Source organism: Uloborus diversus, chromosome 3 (genome assembly GCF_026930045.1).
Source record: "Uloborus diversus isolate 005 chromosome 3, Udiv.v.3.1, whole genome shotgun sequence".
NCBI classification, from domain to species: Eukaryota; Metazoa; Arthropoda; class Arachnida; order Araneae; family Uloboridae; genus Uloborus; species Uloborus diversus.
In genome coordinates this window covers 76,898,825-76,917,021 of record NC_072733.1, presented here as the reverse complement: position 1 = coordinate 76,917,021, position 18,197 = coordinate 76,898,825, and the positions used below count along the sequence as shown (strand labels likewise).

Sequence of the window (18,197 nt, the reverse complement as noted above, 5' to 3'; positions counted from 1 at the left end):
GTCATGTGTCACGCTACATTACATAAATATGTACTTTCCAGCTGTGAAAACCAACACTAACTAATTCGTGCATCAAATTCCAAATTTTATTTCCCAACTTTAGCTATGTTTTATTGTTACACACATATTTGTGAACATAACAATTACGCTGATGATATGCAGGGTCCAACAAACGCTAAAATCTCATTAACCAGAAGAAATTTTTACACACTAGCCAAATTATTTCCCACGTAATCTTGATTTCAAAATAACAAAATATTCATAAACAGGTTTTTTTTTTTTTTTTTCAATTTAAGCATGTAGCTATTAATTTTTAAATCCTAATCTGCATTGTTATTGTTTTCGCCGTTTTCGCTACAAAATAAGATCAACGAGAAAACAAAACAAAAATATAAAAATACTTAACCTGACATTTTAAATGTTCTTATTTTTGTTTCACAAACCAAAGAATTTGATGTCATATTTTCTGTTAACATTTCACTTCTCCTTGTCACAAACCCACAATTTAACAAGCCAACCTCCCCCTCAAAGCGTGACATCATTTGTGAAAGAACCACTACCTAGTTAAAATAATTTTTCTCCTTGAATTTCTAGAATGTCTACAGGAGGTCGCAAAAAGCTATCTGGAGCGCAGTACAAGAGAAAGAGACTTGAAAAAGAAGTCAGCATTCAAAAACAGGCTGGAAGTTTGCTGAACTATCTGCAAGGCGCAAGAAAAAATGATAACGATTTAGCAATAGAATCCGAATCAGACATTCAAGATGAGGATGTTGCTGATCACATAATTTTAATGGATAATGGCACTGCTGCTGATCACACAATCGTAATGGATAGTGACACTGATGCTGCTAATCACACTATCTTAACGGATAGTGACACTACTGCTAATCACACAATTTTAACGAATTGTGACACTGCTGCAGATCACACCTTAATGGATTGCTCTAGTCCATTAGAAGTTGATGCTCCAGTAAAAGTTACACCAGATCCAGTAACATCCAATTATACAGATACGCTGATGATAATCAATAATTCAGATCCAGGATCATGGCCAGCAATTTTATCACACGCTGATAGATGCTTTTTGGTAAAAGAAGGTCCACCCGAACCGTTAACAAATTATGATTTTCCTTATAATGACTCTGGTCGAAGATTTAGCACACATTACTATGTCAGAGCTCTAAACAATGGTGAAAAAGTTATGCGTAAATGGTTAGTTTATTCCATTGAAAAAGACTGTGTATATTGTTTCTGTTGCAAGCTTTTTAGTTATTCTTGTAGCTCTCTCTCCAAAGAAGGTTTCAAAAGTTGGAAGCACCTTGTAGAAACTTTAAAAGAACATGAGACATCAAGAAATCATGTTCTAAGCCTAAAATCGTGGGTTGAATTCAGTCAGCGATTAGAGTGCTCTAAAACGATTGATTGTGATTTACAAAGACTTATTGCTGCGGAAACTAATTATTGGAGTGAAGTTCTTCTGCGCATTGTGGCAACATTGAAAATGCTTGCTCAAAATTGTTTAGCAATTCGAGGTAAAAGTGATAAACTCTATGACTCCAATAATGGTAATTTTTTACAAATAATTCAATTACTTGCTCAGTTTGACCCAGTAATGGAGGAGCAAGTTCGAAAAGTACTTAGAAAGGAGGAAGCTAAAGTCCACTATCTAGGGAAAATTATACAAAATGAAATAATCTCCCTTTTACATCAAAATATTAAATCACATATTGTAAGTGAAATTTTACAAGCCAAATATTACTCCGTAATTCTGGATTGTACTCCTGATGTCAGTAAGATTGAACAAATGACATTCATGGTAAGATATGTATCAATTGACAAATCGCACCCAAATCAGATACTCGTTAAAATCAACGAAAGGTTTTTAGGTTTTCTTCCAGTTGAAAGATCAACCGGAAAAGACCTTTCAGATATATTAGTCGAAAAACTTTCAAAATTAGGTCTGAATTTAATGGATATGAGGGGACAAGCCTATGATAACGGTTCGAATATGAGAGGCGGTAAATTAGGGGTACAATCCAGAATTAAGGAGTTAAACTCACGAGCCGTCTATGTTCCATGCAGCAATCATTCCTTAAACTTAGTTATCAACGACATGACAAAGGCATCCTTAGAGGCCTGTAATTTTTTTTTAATCTTGTTCAGAAAATTTATACTTTTTTTTCCTCATCAACTTTCCGATGGGGCATATTGCTACAACATATAAAAGGGTTCACCTTGAAACCATTAAGTAAAACTCGATGGGAAAGCCGCGTAGAGGCTATAAAACCCTTAAGGTATGAATTAGGGGGAATTTACGATGCTTTCCTTAGCATCTATGACAACATAGAAATCGACAACTCTGTCAGAGATTTGGCATCAGGATTGTTAAAAGCTCTGAAGCAATTTAAATTTCTATGCTCAATAGTTATATGGTATAAAATTTTAAATGGCATAAATCCAATCAGTAAGTTATTGCAGACCATAGACTATGACCTTCCATCCGCAATAGAACTCATAAAAAACTGTGGAGATTTTTTTAAGGATCTGCGATCCGATGCATCTTTCGAGGAGATGCTCTCTGATGCAACGGAATTGGCTGAAGAGATTGACATCCCGGCTAATTTTGAGCTGACACAACCTCGTCATAGAATAAGACGAAAAAGTACTCATTTTGTGTATGAAGCACGAGATGATCTAGTGGAAGATCCGAAATTAAAATTTAAAATAGAGTTTTACTTTTTTGCAATAGATCAGGCAATTAATGCCTTAGAAAGTAGGTTTGAATTAATGAGTACCCACAGCAGCTTTTTTAAATTTTTATACAATGTGTATGACTTAAGGGACACCCCAAAAGAAGAGTTAATTAAACACTGCAAAGATTTAGAATTAGTGTTGACGGATGGAGATTCACGAGACATAAGTGCAGTGGACTTAGCAGACGAAATAGTGTCAGTTTCCGCCTTATTACGAAAAAGGCAAAGCCCAATTGAAGTTTTGTCGTTAGTTTCAACTCTTGATATCGCACCAAATTTAGCTATTAGTTTGAGAATTTTATTGTCTTTGCCAATAAGTGTGGCAAGTGGAGAGAGGAGTTTCTCAAAACTAAAATTAATAAAAAATTTCTTACGCTCCACAACTCTTCAAGATAGGTTAAATGGTTTAGCTACATTGGCTATTGAACATGAGTTAGCTGAACAAATATATTTAAAAAAAATAATCACTAAGTTTGCAGAATTAAAAGTAAGAAAAAAAGCCTTTTAAATGTGTTTATTTAAGGTGCGCAGTAGTAATAATTTAGAGGAGGGGGGGGGGGGGCGGTACACATTGAATTCTAACCTTTGTCCTGGTATTCTTTTTCATTTTTAGTTATTTAACAGACTTGATGCAGACTGAACTTTTATTATAAGTTACTACAAGAAGAGAAACATCGGTAAACAGTAATCTGACTTCTAAAACTTTTGTACAACACGAGAAAGTAATTTTTATTAAGCTGTCATGAAAATATGCACCAATACAAAAATTGTTTAATTGCATTCCTACTTTATGATTATTTAAAAAAAAAAGATGAGTTAATGTTTTTAAAATAACGATTCTATTTTTTTCGTCCATTTTAGTATTTTGCTTTGCTGTCACTTTAATTGTCAGTAATGCATAGCACTTCCAAAATCCTGTCTGTTCTCAAGAAATATTGTTAAATTAATTAAATACTATAATTGTTTTTTTCTTCCAATAATTTGATAATCCAGCTATGTTTCGAGGTCTTTAATACAAGACATGTTAATTTGGTGTTTGTTTTGAAGTGCCCTTTTTTTTTTGTCTAGTTTAATGTACAGCTTTAATAAATTTGATTTCATTTCATTGTGCTGTTTATTTATTGGCATGATCTATTAAAGGTTTATTGGCATGTATTTACTGTCAATTTATCCCTTTTTATTTTTTCCCGTGGGGAGGGGCGCCGTGGGATATTGCAATTGCGTAGCAAGTAATTATTATATACCACTAAAGTAACGTAAAGTAACAATGTCTAAAAAGCACAAATTCGCAGAATTTGTGCTTTTTAGACGTTGTTACTTTATGTTACTTTACTGTTCAGCACAAAGGTATTTATTTATATTATTTACCACGTTTTAAATAATGATACATATTTGACGGTCCAGTTTTTGAACTTCTGCATGTTGTCGGAATTGGATCCGCGCACAGGACTCCTCTCTCTCCCCCACCCCCTTCCTAGATTGAGCATTTTTAAAAAAATGTTCCATGCTATTAAAGAGAAGAAATTAATGCTCCTTAGGGAAACAAAGTAATTTTAATTGGAAAAAATATCGATTGTCGTGAAAAAGTCTTAATTTATTTTCAAAAGAAACTTAAAATTAAATTTTTCTATAGTTACAGATTATTTCTTAGTTAATCACACCCCACACTACACTTCATATTTGTTTTACCCCCACCTCTCCTTTTTTTTCTTTTTACTTTTACTAGACGATCAAAAAATAAGAAAATACTTAAAATTCTACGCTTCGGAAGCCTCCTCCCTCAGTTAAAATCATTAAAGTGCTCTTCAAATCTCGTTTCACCCTGCTTTTAATATCATACAAATCGTCTAAAAACGACGCTTTGTTGAGGTGCTTAGCGCGAAGTCCTCTTTTAATACATTGAGACGATGCTCCCGTATGCAATCTGAAAATGAAAAAAACTATAATTTCAAAAAATTAAGATGAGACCTTTTAACCCTCACCCCAGTCCTTGAAAATGGCTTAAAAACATCGCTTTTTATTACTTCTCTTTTGGAATGTTTCTTGGGGAGATTCAAAGAGCCCTTTCCTGTAATCATGAAAGTTTGTCGGTAACTGCCTTTTGGAACTTCAGTGTCAAAAAATTGGGGTGAAAAGTTTACGTCATCTCAAATCTATTTAAAAAAAGAAAAAATCATCGAAGACCCAACCCTTACTCTGAAGTCAACACATTTCGCCTATAATCGTGTTTTTAAGACTTCAGTTTCTTAAAATTCCCCCCTCAAAAGACCCCCTGAAACTTTCCACCGTCTAAACCGCCACAGAGCGTCTAAAACTGCGTTCTTAAGACTATAATTTCAAAAAATTCTCCGAGGGAGAACCCCCAGACCCCTCTAGCAGATACGGGTATTTTTTAAGCGTACCCCCCCCCCCTATAAATATTTTCTGGTGGCACAGCCCAAGTGCAGGAAAGCCATGGTCGTACTTAGGATTGATGAATTGATGAATACGTGAAGACAACGCGAAACTGCTTTCAAGCATGACCATTTTAGGGGGTGGGGGTGGGGGCTTATCGTTTTTTTTGAAAGAATGTTTTATATTTAAAAAAAAGAGGAATTACCAAAAAGAAGGGACTATATTTGTAATGCAAAAATTGTAATGTTTGATTTTTTTTACCGTGGAGAGGGGCGGCACTTTGGAAATTTGTCCGGGGCGGCAAAACTGCTAGAGCCGCCCCTGATACGGACATTTGATCGCGCAATGTAAAAGTAACGTAAATCGTAATAATTTTTCAAACTTCAATGATAAATATTCCATGTTAGTTGAGAGTTACATTTCGACCTCTGAATCAGGAGCTGGTAAAGATTGTAATAGAAATCAGTTTCACTGGATTTTTGATTGTGCGGCAACAACACATTTTTGTAATAACAAGAACTTAATGAAAAATTTCGAAGAAATTTCCGATGTAAATATGGCTTTGGCAGTGGGAAATGCTAATAGTAAAGTTTTGGGAAGAGGAACTGTGAGATTTGCTGTAAAAATGAACGGGAAAGTTAATTGGATAGAGTTAACTAACGTTTTATACAACCCAAACATGAGAAGAAATTTAATCTCCGGTGCACGTTTAGAAGCAGCCGGTGCACATTTTGTTGGAAGTAAAGGAAAAATTTGCGTGTTCTTTAATAATTGGCGAAAGCTATTTTATGCACGGAGGGAAGAGGGTTTATACTATGTAGAACCGTTTGCGTACGATACTGCAGAAAATAAACAAGTAGAAAGCGAATTCAAATGCCGGTACTGTTAAACAAACGCAAATTGTGGAAAATAAACAAACGGAAGTCGTATTTAACGTAAATGCTGGAACTGTTAAACAAAATCAACTCTCTAACCTTTGGCATAGGAGATTTTGTCATATAAATTATGATTACATCCGAGATACTAGTAGAAATCAAAGCGTGAATGGTCTTCCAAAAATAGAAAAAACAGACGAAAAATGTGAAGTTTGTATTCTAGCTAAGTCAACTAGGATTTCTTTTAAATCAAATCCTAAGATCTCACATTCTGCACTATAGTTACTTTTTATGGACGTTTGTGGTCCTCTACCAATGCCATCAAAAAGTGGGAGTAGATATTTTCTTTCGATAATTGATGATTTTAGTCCTTTTGTGAGTTTACACTTTAAAACGAAAAGATGAAGTTTTAAGCAAATTCATCCACTATCATTAGAAAATGGAAAGAATAACAGGAAAAAAACTTGTTAGCATTCGTACAGACAACGGGGGCGAATTTTGCAATGAAGAGTTTGAACAGTATTTAAGTTCTTACGGTATTCAAGACCAAAGAACAAATGCTTATACACCAGAGGAAAACGGGATTTGCGAACGTTTCAACAAGACAGCTTTAGATGGAATAAAAGCACTGCTAAAAGACACGAAAATGAACAATGAATGGTGGGCGGAAGCGTTATATTGTTTCACTTTCACTTGGAATCGAATTTGTCATAAAACAACCAAAACCCCTTTTGAAATGTTTTTCGGCAGAAAACCCTCGGTAGTATTCCTAAAAGCTTTCGTTAATGTTCCAAAACAACGGAGAAATAAATTCGAAATGCGTGCAATTGAGGGAATAATGATCGGATATGGGATAAATACCAGAGGATATAGAATTTGGTTAATTAACGAGCAAAAAGTAATTGAAACTTGTAATGTTAAGTTTAATGAAAATAAGAATGCAGTGGAAGAAGTCCTGGACCCAATAGAAAAACCTAAAAAACGAACTCAATACTCGGAATACCATTACGAGTTAGATGAGGAGGAAAGCGCGCAAAATCGCGATGAAGGTGAAACATCTAGTGAAGATTCAACTGAGAAAGTTTCCGAAGAAGAAAACGGATCTGAATTTGCGAAAAGCGCATCAGAATTGAATTGGGTTAGAAATGCAGTACCAAGACCAGACGGAATGCAAAATGACATTTATTATTTCTTAGAGGGAACGAAACAAAGATTTAGATCATGTAATGATATAGAAAAATATTGCAAAAGTAAAAATTTAAAATTCGAAAAACAGTTGTTTGATTTTAGCGGAAAGAATGTTTTTTCGGAAAGATTAAATTTGCAAATGATACAGAACGCGAAAGTGAAAAAAATGAAGCAAACATTGTTGAGGTGAAAATTCCGACAAGTTTCAAGGACGCTATATAATCCGAAAATGCTCAAGATTGGATCGAATCCATGAACGATGAGTTAAATACGATGAAAGAAAAGTTTTTGAGTTAGTTGAGAGACCGCCGAACAAAACTATACTAGGAAATAGATGGGTGTACAGCGTAAAAAGGGATGTAAATAATCGAATTTCAAGATTCAAATCGAGGTTGGTAATTTTAGGTTGTCAACAAAGGAGAGAAGATTTAGACACTATTTTTTGCCCGGTAGTCAATTTTTCAATTATTAGACTATTTTTTTGTATTTTGGTTTGTTTTTATAGTTGGAAAAATTGTCAAGTAGACATCAAAAACGCTTATTTATTTGCCGAATTAAAGGAAAGTATTTATATGCACCAACCCGTAGGTTTTTGTAAAGATAAAAATAAAATTTGTCTTCTGAAAAAGTCAATCTACGGACTACATCAAAGCGGAAGAAACTGGTATATAGAAATCGAGAAAGCATTAAAAAATATTAATTTCATTAAAGTAGAAAGGTGTAATTGCGTTTTAAAAGGACGAAATACCATTCTATTACTCTACGTAGATGATATTGTAATATTCGGAAAAGAAAATCAGTATATAGATGAGGTTATAAAAAAGTCTGCGAAAAATTTTCGATCTGAAAGTCCTTGGAGAAACGAGAAAATTGTTAGGGATCGAATTTTGTCAAGATCATAAAAATTTGTATTTGCATCAACAAAGTTACATAGAAGAAATTTGTGAAAAATTTAAAGAATATAAAATCCCGATAACTTCTTTACCCATAGTAAAAGAAACTGTTATTTCAAAATTAGATTGCCCAAGTTTGAAATGCAAAATAGAAGAAATGGAAAGAATTCCCTATCGAAGTTTGCTCGGGAGTTTAGCATTTTTAGCAAACCGCACTCGCCCCGATATAACCTACGCGGTAAATGTTTTATCGCAAGTGCAGGAAAATCCCGGAATCAAACACTGGGAAATACTACTTAAGCTTCTGGGTTACGTTAGGTCTACCAAAGAATATAAGCTGAACTTGTCCAAAGTGCGAAACATCGAAATGAAAAGTTTTTCAGATGCCGATTACGCTGCAAGTAGGGACGACAGTTTCATTGGGAGGAATGATAATTTTTATCGACGAAGTTCCTATCGTGTGGAAAACAATGAAGCAAAAATGTGTGAGTTTGTCCTCGATGGAATCCGAATATATCGCATTAGCTGACGCGGCGAAAGAGTCTGTGTGGCTGAAAAATGTACTAGCGGATAAAAATTTGAACTTCAGTTTTTGAGATTGTACTTTACTTTGCGACAACAAATCAGCAATTGATTTCACGAAATCAAGTGTAGAAAATGCGCGAACAAAACATATAGACGTTAGATACCATTTTATTAGCAATTTTGTAAATGATGAAATTTTCAATTTGAAATTTGTTTCTGGAAGAAAAAGAAATGTTGCAGATTTGTTTACGAAGCCACCTACTAGATTGGAATTAAAGAAATTTTGGGATAAAGTGTTTGTTTGAATGTGCTTTCTTTTGGAAAGAATTACTTTTCCGGACTTTACGTTTTGACCAGCGAGATGCTGTGTGATTTTTCGAGATGCACTGACTTTGAACTTTTTGACTTTATTTCAAAGTGAACTTATTGAACTTTAGTTATGCTGAACTTTTTACTTATTAGATTTTCTTCAAAATTTCAATTTTTTTTTTTGATTGAGCACTTGTGATATTTATTTATTGTGTTTTTGAAATGTTAGTTACATTTGCAATTGATGTTTTTGATTTTAGTATGTTTGAAGAGTGATTTGCACGGGAAGGGGGCCGATGTTGGCTATTGAAAGAAAAGTTATCGATTCCCATGCAAATTCGTTCTTGCACATCGGCTGGGTGCGGGCTGACACAATTGACATCATCGCCAATCGGCGATCGGCACGTGCCGAGTCGACGTGCATAAGACATGTGCATTGAGAGGGAATGAGGTGGTGTTTGGAATGAATGAGTGAGTGAGGGTGACTATCAAGTTGATAGATGGAGATCGTTTTTCTTTTTAAGTGATTCTGTTTTTATTTTATTATCCTGTAAATAGTTATGATTGAGTGTTCAAATAAACGACGATTTTTTAAAAATTAGTTTTTCCTTCAAAAACAACTGCTACATGGGTTTAGAACATTGGGAAAGTTCAGGAAAGGAATTATTTTTTCCAACAGAAACATGGTTGACAGCAAAGTGTAAACATTTAGCGCAGCAATGGAGTAATGCTCCAAAGTACATCACTTGTAACGTCATAAAGACCATGCTTTATTTCCAAAATCGAACATTTAAAATATTAATAAAAAATAACTGTTGGGAAAATAAAAGTTTTTTCTGGCTCCATGTTATTTCTTTTGCTTATTCTATCGATTTCAATGACTAAAATTAGTACTTTTGACTGAAGAAAACAACCCTATTGAGAAGTTGGTGTGGTTGCCAAATCTTGGCCTGAATAATTTTATTTTGGATACCAAATTGCATTGTGCTAACCCTATGCAAATAGATATTTCCAAACGTTTTGTTTACGTATGCAAAGGAAAAACATTTTTCGCGCTGACATTGGGGAAAAAAATTGACGCTAACGGATGAAAATTGGCAATTATCCAATTTTCCAAATCTTCCAGTATGAAATGAAGCATCAAAACTCAGTTTATATGTAAAACTTTTGCAAGAATAATATTACTTATAAAACATCTACTATTACTGAGTAAGTAGCTTCTTCGTCATTAGAAATATAAATTTTCAAGTACCAAATGAACGAACTCAACTCGGGGCAACATATAAGTGTCCATTTGAAAACACTGGACTTCGCAATAATAGTACAATTTAAAAAAAAGGTCGTCTTTGAGATTTGTTTATGGTTTTGGGCGGTGCATAACTAATGTCACACTTTTCAACATTTTCGATCCTCTCCCTCCTTTGTCACAAAGTTTCACACTTCACCAAACCTGTCACAATGTTTTTCATAAACCTTCCTATTTAAAAAAGGCTTATAGTCACGTTCTTCCTATTGTATGTCCCTCTTGTCATTTCTTTCCTCCCCCTTGTCATAAACTGTTACTATTTCATGAACCCCAACTTAAAGCGGCACTTCATTTGTGGACAGCTCCTGTTTTGTGGTAACTGTATGCAAATATATATTTCCTTACTCTTTGTTTACGCATGTAAAGACAAAACATTTCTTGCGCTGCAATTGGCGCCAAAAATTTTAAGCGATTATCCCAATTATTGAAATCTTTCTGAATGAAATGATGCTGCAAAACTCAGATTATACGTAAAACTTCTGCATGAACAATATTTCTTCTAAAAAGTTTAATATTATTAAGTTGCCTTGACCTCTTCCATTAGAAATATAAAATTTCAAACAGTCAAATGAATCCTACTTGCTACATTAAAAATTTTCCATTCAAAAACACTGGACATTGCAATAATAGTGCAATTTTATTTAAAAAATTGTCTTTGTGATTTGTTTACGGATCAGGGAATAACTGACTAATGCACTTTTTAAAATTTTTTATTCTTCTTCCCTTTGTCACAAAGTTGCACACTTCACCATACCTCTGTTCCTTTTGCCACATGTCATACTCTTTTTAATAAACGGTCTTATAAAAAAAGGCTTGATATCACATTTTCCCCATTGTATGTCCCACTTGTCATTTATTTCCTCCCCCTTGTCACGATGGTTAATTTAATGAATCCCACCTTAAAGAGCGACTTCATTTGCAAATAGACATTTCTCTACTCTTTTTTTTACGAATGAAAAAGAAAAATATTTCTCGAACTGGCATTGGTGCCAAAAATTTGACACCAATGGAAAAAGTTTGCCAAATTTCAAATATGGAAGTCTTCCTGAATGAAATGATACCACAAAACTCCTTTATTATGTAGTACCTCCTGAAGAAACAATATTCTTTGTAAAAGTAGGCATGACTTTTGCTGTTAAATATAAAATTTCCAACTGTGAAATGAACAAACTCTACTCGCAGTAACATATGATTGTCCATGGGAAAGCACTGGATGTCGTAATAATATGCCAATTTTATCAAAAGTTTCACCTTGAGATTTGTTGCTGGGAATAGCAAATGCAGGTATTATTGTGAGAAGAAGGTAATTTTATCGAAACTGAAAGTCCTCCCTCACAAATAAAAATATTTCAAATGCCCGTAGTTACCCAAAAAGCCTCAATAATAAAAACAAATGCAAGAATTTCTTTTCTTTAAGCTCAAGCAAAAAATGGCAACACATAATAATATCCAGAAAATACTTCACGCTAACTATGTCGCGTGAAAAAGCAAATAAAGATGAATTTTCACTAACTTATAACTGCTTCTAGCGCTTTTTCCAGTCAATTTAGCGGGTTTGCATTTTCGCATGGTGAAACCGGGAAGAACATGTTTCTAAGCATTTTTTGCGAGCTCTCCGACCAAACCAAACTCAAAGCATTAAAATGCATTTTTTGTGTAGAAACAGAGGTGTAAAAATCAATTAAAACGTAATGTTTTACGCTTCCAACAAAGAATTTCAACAATGAAAAAGAGTCAAAATAAAATTTTTTGAGTTTTGCTAACTAAGAAATGCTTATAACTTTTTTTCTAGTGGATTTAGGTTATGGGAACTTGGGTGCCCTGACAATTTCTTCGTTTGGAGTATTTTTTAAAGACCTTTCCAACCATATCAAATTTGAAAAAATTGAACCATCCATTCGCCTTGAAAGAGCCATTTAGGACGAAAAAATGCGTTTTTAATGAAAATCTCCGTTAATATTTGTCTAATTTCAAAAATTTTTATTGATGAATCTAAAATTTGACAATAGGTATGCAAAAAAAAAAAAAAAAGAATGAAGAAAATCAGTTCACAAACAGAGGAGAAAATGGTACCGAAATAAAACAGCTTGCCTATTTATATCCATATATATATATATATATATATATATATATATATATATATATATATATATATATATATATATATATATATATATATACAAACATATGTATATTAGGGTGGAACGAAAAAAAAAAAGCTTTTACTTTCGAATCGTAATAGTGCAGAAAAGTTGCGATTGGTGAAGACTTACAAAACAAAGTAATTTTTTTTAAAATCGGATAATATCTTCTGATCCCGCAACAAGCCTGAAAATTTGAAAAAATGGAAAAGTTCATGTTTTTAGCGATTTTTTAAAAATTTTGCTCCAACGTTTCTTTTTAATACTCTAAGACGGAAAAGTTACGATTGGTGAAGTCTTCATAAATTTAAAAAAAAAAAAAACTGTTGAAATCGAATAATACATTCTGATCCGGGAACAAAAATGAAAAGTTAAAAAAAGGGAGAATTTCATCTTTTCTTAGTGATTAAAAATAAAATTGTTCTTGCTGTTTTTTCCCCCGGTGTTACAGGGAAAAGCCTGTTAAAAAACCCCATAATACACATAAACATTAATTTATTAATTGACTTTTACGGTATCTTCTAGACATGCAAAACTACCATTCTTTACAATAATGAAATATTTTCAAATAATAAAAAGTTATAAAATATTTACCAAATTTACAATCCAGTATACAAGTCTTATTGTTTTAAGTGTTTCTTGTGGAAGCTAATTTAAAATCAGATTTTTTTGGAAAATTCGGGCATAATTGATCTGGATTTCAATGTTGCTTTTATGTAGCCATCTCTTGATTTAAATCCACACACTTTGAGTGAAGCCTCTGTCACTAACTTCACACATCTTTTGACAGCTTGCGTAAGGCGGGGGAATAGTTTTATATCCCAGTCGGGTATATTGCATGTTACAATAAAATTTTCAATGTCTTTGTTATGACCGTTTCGAAGAAAAGGTGGAGAAGATAGGTTTGTCGTGTTCCAATTAATAATCTCTGTGTAATCTTCTGCTTCGAAATTTAGAGATGGAATGACAAAGTTTCTAATGCTTTTGCCTTTAGAAAGAAACTCTCTGGCTTTTAACACACTTTTAAACGCTAGTTCTCTTATGTGCCTCCTTTCATCAAACACCATTGCCATTAATTAGATTGTCAGGTAAGTATCGACAGGTTTGAATTGTTCTGTAAACATGAATGGCAAAGTCTGAAATTTTTGCGGTTCTTTATTTCAAACCAGACCGGCATGTAACATCGCAAAATAAAAAGTCACTATGTGTTTTAACTCACCTGATAGGATTGATACACTTACGTACAGTCTAAGAACTCTATTTGCACAAGTGAGCCATCTGGAATGTGAGAGTGGGCCGGGGTCACGATTTGACAAATCATTTGGTCCAAAGTTCCAATTTTTCCTATGCCATGTTTCCTCTGAAGATAGAGAAATCTTTGTTCAGAGATCAGTATCTTTTCAGATTTTTCACACGTACATTTCATGTAAATTGGACATTCACAAATGTCTGGGGTCTTTTTACAAGTGCAAATAACATTCTTTATGCACTTACAGGCAGAGATGTCAAAGAGTTTCCTTCTTCACTTTTAAATTTATCAATCCTTTCTTTAAACTTGGGTTTATCCTTGTCTTGGTTGTAAGATCTCATGAAATTGAGATATTTTTTGTAGAAGATATCAATGAGCTGAGCAATTCTTTTCAGGGAAACTGTAGGAATCGAGGCCTTATCAAAGATACATTTAACTTTTTGTCCTTAACAATGGAAAAACTCATTTTCGTGTTATTGACTTTTCTAGGTAACTCAAATCTCTCTTGAAAGCAACTTTGAAGTACATTTTCATAAGTAAGGAGCTTATTTGTTGGCAAATCTCTCGGGTGGCCAAATATAGGGCACTCAAAGGACTTTCTGGTAATTCTTTTCTGCAAAGATGGATTCATGTTTGAAACACGTTAAACAGAGCAAATAGACATCACACGCACATTAGAAACTTTGAGAAATACTGATGCCAGCACGACTGCTTTATTCATTTAAGTAAGATACCTATAGACACAAACCAACTAAAAAGCTCATAAATTCAAGATCGTGAGGCGCTAATGGAGCGTATTAGATGCATACACTGTACTGAGCGGCATAAACAAATATGAGTCTCGCGGGATTAAAGGGCCATGTGGACAATTTCACAGACAGGCTAGTACTAAAATATCACATTTGTTTTATAAACAAACGTTCTTTCATTAGTATTTCATACCGAACTTATGAGGATCGTTAAACTAAAAGAAAAAAAAAGCTGAAAAAGGGCTTAAAGTTTACATTTTTTTAAACATGTAGGTTCGTTGCGCGATTGGAAAATATTGTTTTATTTCAAAAAGATTTTTTTTTTTTGCTTTGAAGTCTTCACTAAATGTAACTTCTCCGTTCTGTAGCCTGAAAAAGTACATTGAACCAAAAATGTTAAAAATTCGGAAAAAAAACCTGAAATTCTCATTTTTTAGGCTTGTTTCTGGATCAGAAGGTATTATTCGATTTCAATTTGTTTTTTTTTATTTCTGAAGGCTTTACCAATCAAAACTTTTCCGTCTCAGAGCCTTAAAAATAAACATTAAAACAAAATTTTTGAAAAATCACTAAGAAAACACGAAATTTTCCATTTTTTCAAATATTTAGGCTCGTTGCGGGATCGGAAGATATTATCCGATTTTAAAAAATTTTGTTTTGTTTTGTAAGTCTTCATCAATCGCAACTTTTCCGCACTATTACGATTCAAAAGTAAAAACTTTGTTTTTTCGTTCCACCCTAATGTATATATGAAGGGTCACGGAGAAGTATGATCATAGTCCCTGACACAATAACTTCCAGCATGGCATTTTAAAACTTGAAGTCCATTAGTCTTGCATGCTAGCATCAAACATTTTCCTGTTATAACTCAATGACTATCATCTTTCTTGCCAGAATGATATTATAGTTGAAAACTATTTGTAATAATTTAACAGTTCCTGTAGAAATCTGATTATATACATGAAAGTTCATTTGTGTAAGTCCCTTTCAAATAAAGTCTGCATCAGATTTTTTCCAAATTTGGCACAAGTCCTTTAATGCTCAGTAGTTTTTGTCCATTGTTGGGGGTCAAACCCTCCACAGGGGGTTTATCAAATCCAGTTTGCATTGAAATTCGCTAAACTTGGCACAGAGGTCCTTCGATGCTTAGGAATTCATAGGATTTTTTGCCCCTCCCCTAATGGGGGGGTTTTTCACCAGAAAATACATGAAATGGAATGCATGTGCCTATTTACAACAATGACTACACTTTTTGAATTTTGAAGTAATTCAAAGAGCTAAATTCAAATTTTTAGTCATAAAACTGCTCTTTTCTAGATGTTGAAGGGGAATTTTTACACTATTATTTTTCTTTTATTTAAACCTGATTAACCTGTGTCACTTAACACAACTTTTATTTTTGAGGGAGACCATGCAATGGTAGCTAGTCATGAATAACTTTCAGAAAAATAAATTTTCAACATCAAAGTACATTTTTCAACTGTATTAAAACCATCAGTAATGGCAATGGTGTGCATCCCCCCCACCAAAAGGATGAAAGCACACATGAGATCAAAACCCCTTTAAAAGTAACCCCCTAATATTTTAATGGCTCAGTCTGTGACATGAACCTGATCCATTAGGGTCCTGGTATTGATGAACCATTCCAAACCACGTTTATATGCGTTCAAATTATGACTTAGGAAAAACAGTACCAGCAATAAATTAGAGTACGTACAGTAAAGTTTGAAACACTTTGAAAAGCAAATAAGGTTAAAAAATGTAGTAGCACAAAATGAAGAAAAAGTTTTTGATAGAGAAAATCAGTTGTTCTATTTAAGAAACCATTCACAGTTAAAACTTCCTTTTAACTGTGTCGTATTTTTTTTCTTTTGGAATTAATTAGCAAACAATATTCCTGAGTTAAAACAATAATTGTTTGTCAAATTTAATATTTTGTTATTTACTGTTGCAGCACTTAAAATAGAGTTAATTGTCTTTTAATAAGCAGTTTTGATTTGTTTTCCTTTTTTCTTTCTTCTTTTCTTTCTCTTTTTCTTTTAGAGTGGGGGGCTAGTGGTGACGAAACTGACTAGGGGCCTGCCTTAGCTCTCTGAGGCCCTCAATTAAACCTAAATAGCTTATAGAACCAATTAAGAAAAACTGCATGCTTTGATTACCAAAATAATAGTTTAGTGGTCATTCTTCCAAAAATGTAACATTGCTGTCACATGCCTCTTTTACAGTAAAAACTTTAAGAAACAATTCATTTTAAAATGTTTTTTAATTTCATCAAAATATATCCATTTAAATCTGCCAACAATTTTTTTTAAATATCTTTTTGGTTCACAGCATGTGAATTCTCACCTACGTGGCATGTCGCACATTTGGTGTGACTGTTAGTGTAGCTTAATAACTTGTTTAATTAAAATTATATATTTATTTGTTTATTATTTCCTCCACAAGTATCTCAAATACTAAGTGTTTAGTTCCCTCTCTTTTTTTTATATTGTAATTTACTTTGTTTTAGTAGGATAATGGATTATGTTACACAATAAATTCTCCCCTCCATTACCCAAACACAAAATGCTTTTTCTCACTGACAGATGGCAGTAACAGCATCACATTTTATTTCCATTATGCAAGTTTTTCGTTATACTAGATTATTTTCAGCCATAAAGAAGTTGTGAGATTTTCGTTGAGAAACAAGAAAATAGATTTTATTTTAAAAACCAAGTGTGGTTATTTGGAATTCTCACCTTCGTGAATTTGAAGTTAAGACACATAAATTAATATAAAAAAAGAAGGTTTATTATGCTTAACATTATCAGATTGTAGCAATGAAGAAAAAAATTCCATGTCTGAAAAATGTATCTATTCGGCCTATATTAAAAGAAAATTCCTCACCTCCATGAATCTCCCCTCTGTAAAAGCTCCTGTCAATGTTGTTGTCACGAAGATGAGAATAAATAATGGGAGCGAAATACATCAATTTTAGACATTGTACTAAAATTATAAATGATCAGTATATTCACAAATTTACTAAGTTGGAAGTATGTTAAAACTATACTATTTTTAAACACAAATTTAAAGTTAACTAAAAGGATAACAAATTGAAACTACTTTAAACAAGAGAGCTTGATATTAGACACACTAATGATTAAAATGGCTCATTGTTTACATAAGTAACATAATTACAGTTGGACCTCTATATATCGAAATAGCAAATTGCCGGAAAAAAATTCGATATATAGAAATTTTGATATATGGAAATTATCTTATTTTATCATAAAAATCTCCTAAAACATTAAAATTAAAGCTAATTTTTGTGTATGAAACCCTATTTCTAATTTATGCAAGCATCGAATTAAAGGAAAATTAATAATTAAAAAATTAACAGAAATTACATTTTTGCCCTTTCATACATCTTCATTCTTCGGCAATTCAAATTGATCCGCAACATAAGGGGAATTTTCGTTTTGACAATGTAATCGAGAGAAAAGTAAAAAATCATTCTACCTAACTTGAATGATTTTTACTGAAGCTAAAAAGACTAGGAATGATAATCAACAGAGAAAAGGGATAACTTGAAACGGATTTTACAGTGCTACTGGTTAAAACTAAGATTTGAAAAAAAACTTGAGGGAATTTAAGAACTCCAGAACAAAACAACGACCTATCTACACACCCCTCAACCCCAGATTCCTTATGAGTTTCGTAGCAACCTTTAGTGAACATAATTTTCTCCCGTAACCATCAGTTTTCGTGAGACAAACAGTTAAAAGTGGAAAAAAAATCTACGAATGTCTCGAAAAAAATTTCGATATACAGAGATT

The 18,197-nt window shown here is 33.1% G+C and overlaps 1 protein-coding gene across 1 annotated transcript in view; it reads right to left on the bottom strand.

Annotated features, from left to right (window-relative positions):
* LOC129219462 (serine hydroxymethyltransferase, mitochondrial-like) overlaps positions 1 to 18,197 on the bottom strand; it is a 109,009-nt gene that overhangs the window by 49,393 nt on the left and 41,419 nt on the right. The gene's annotated exons all lie outside the window — the stretch shown is intronic.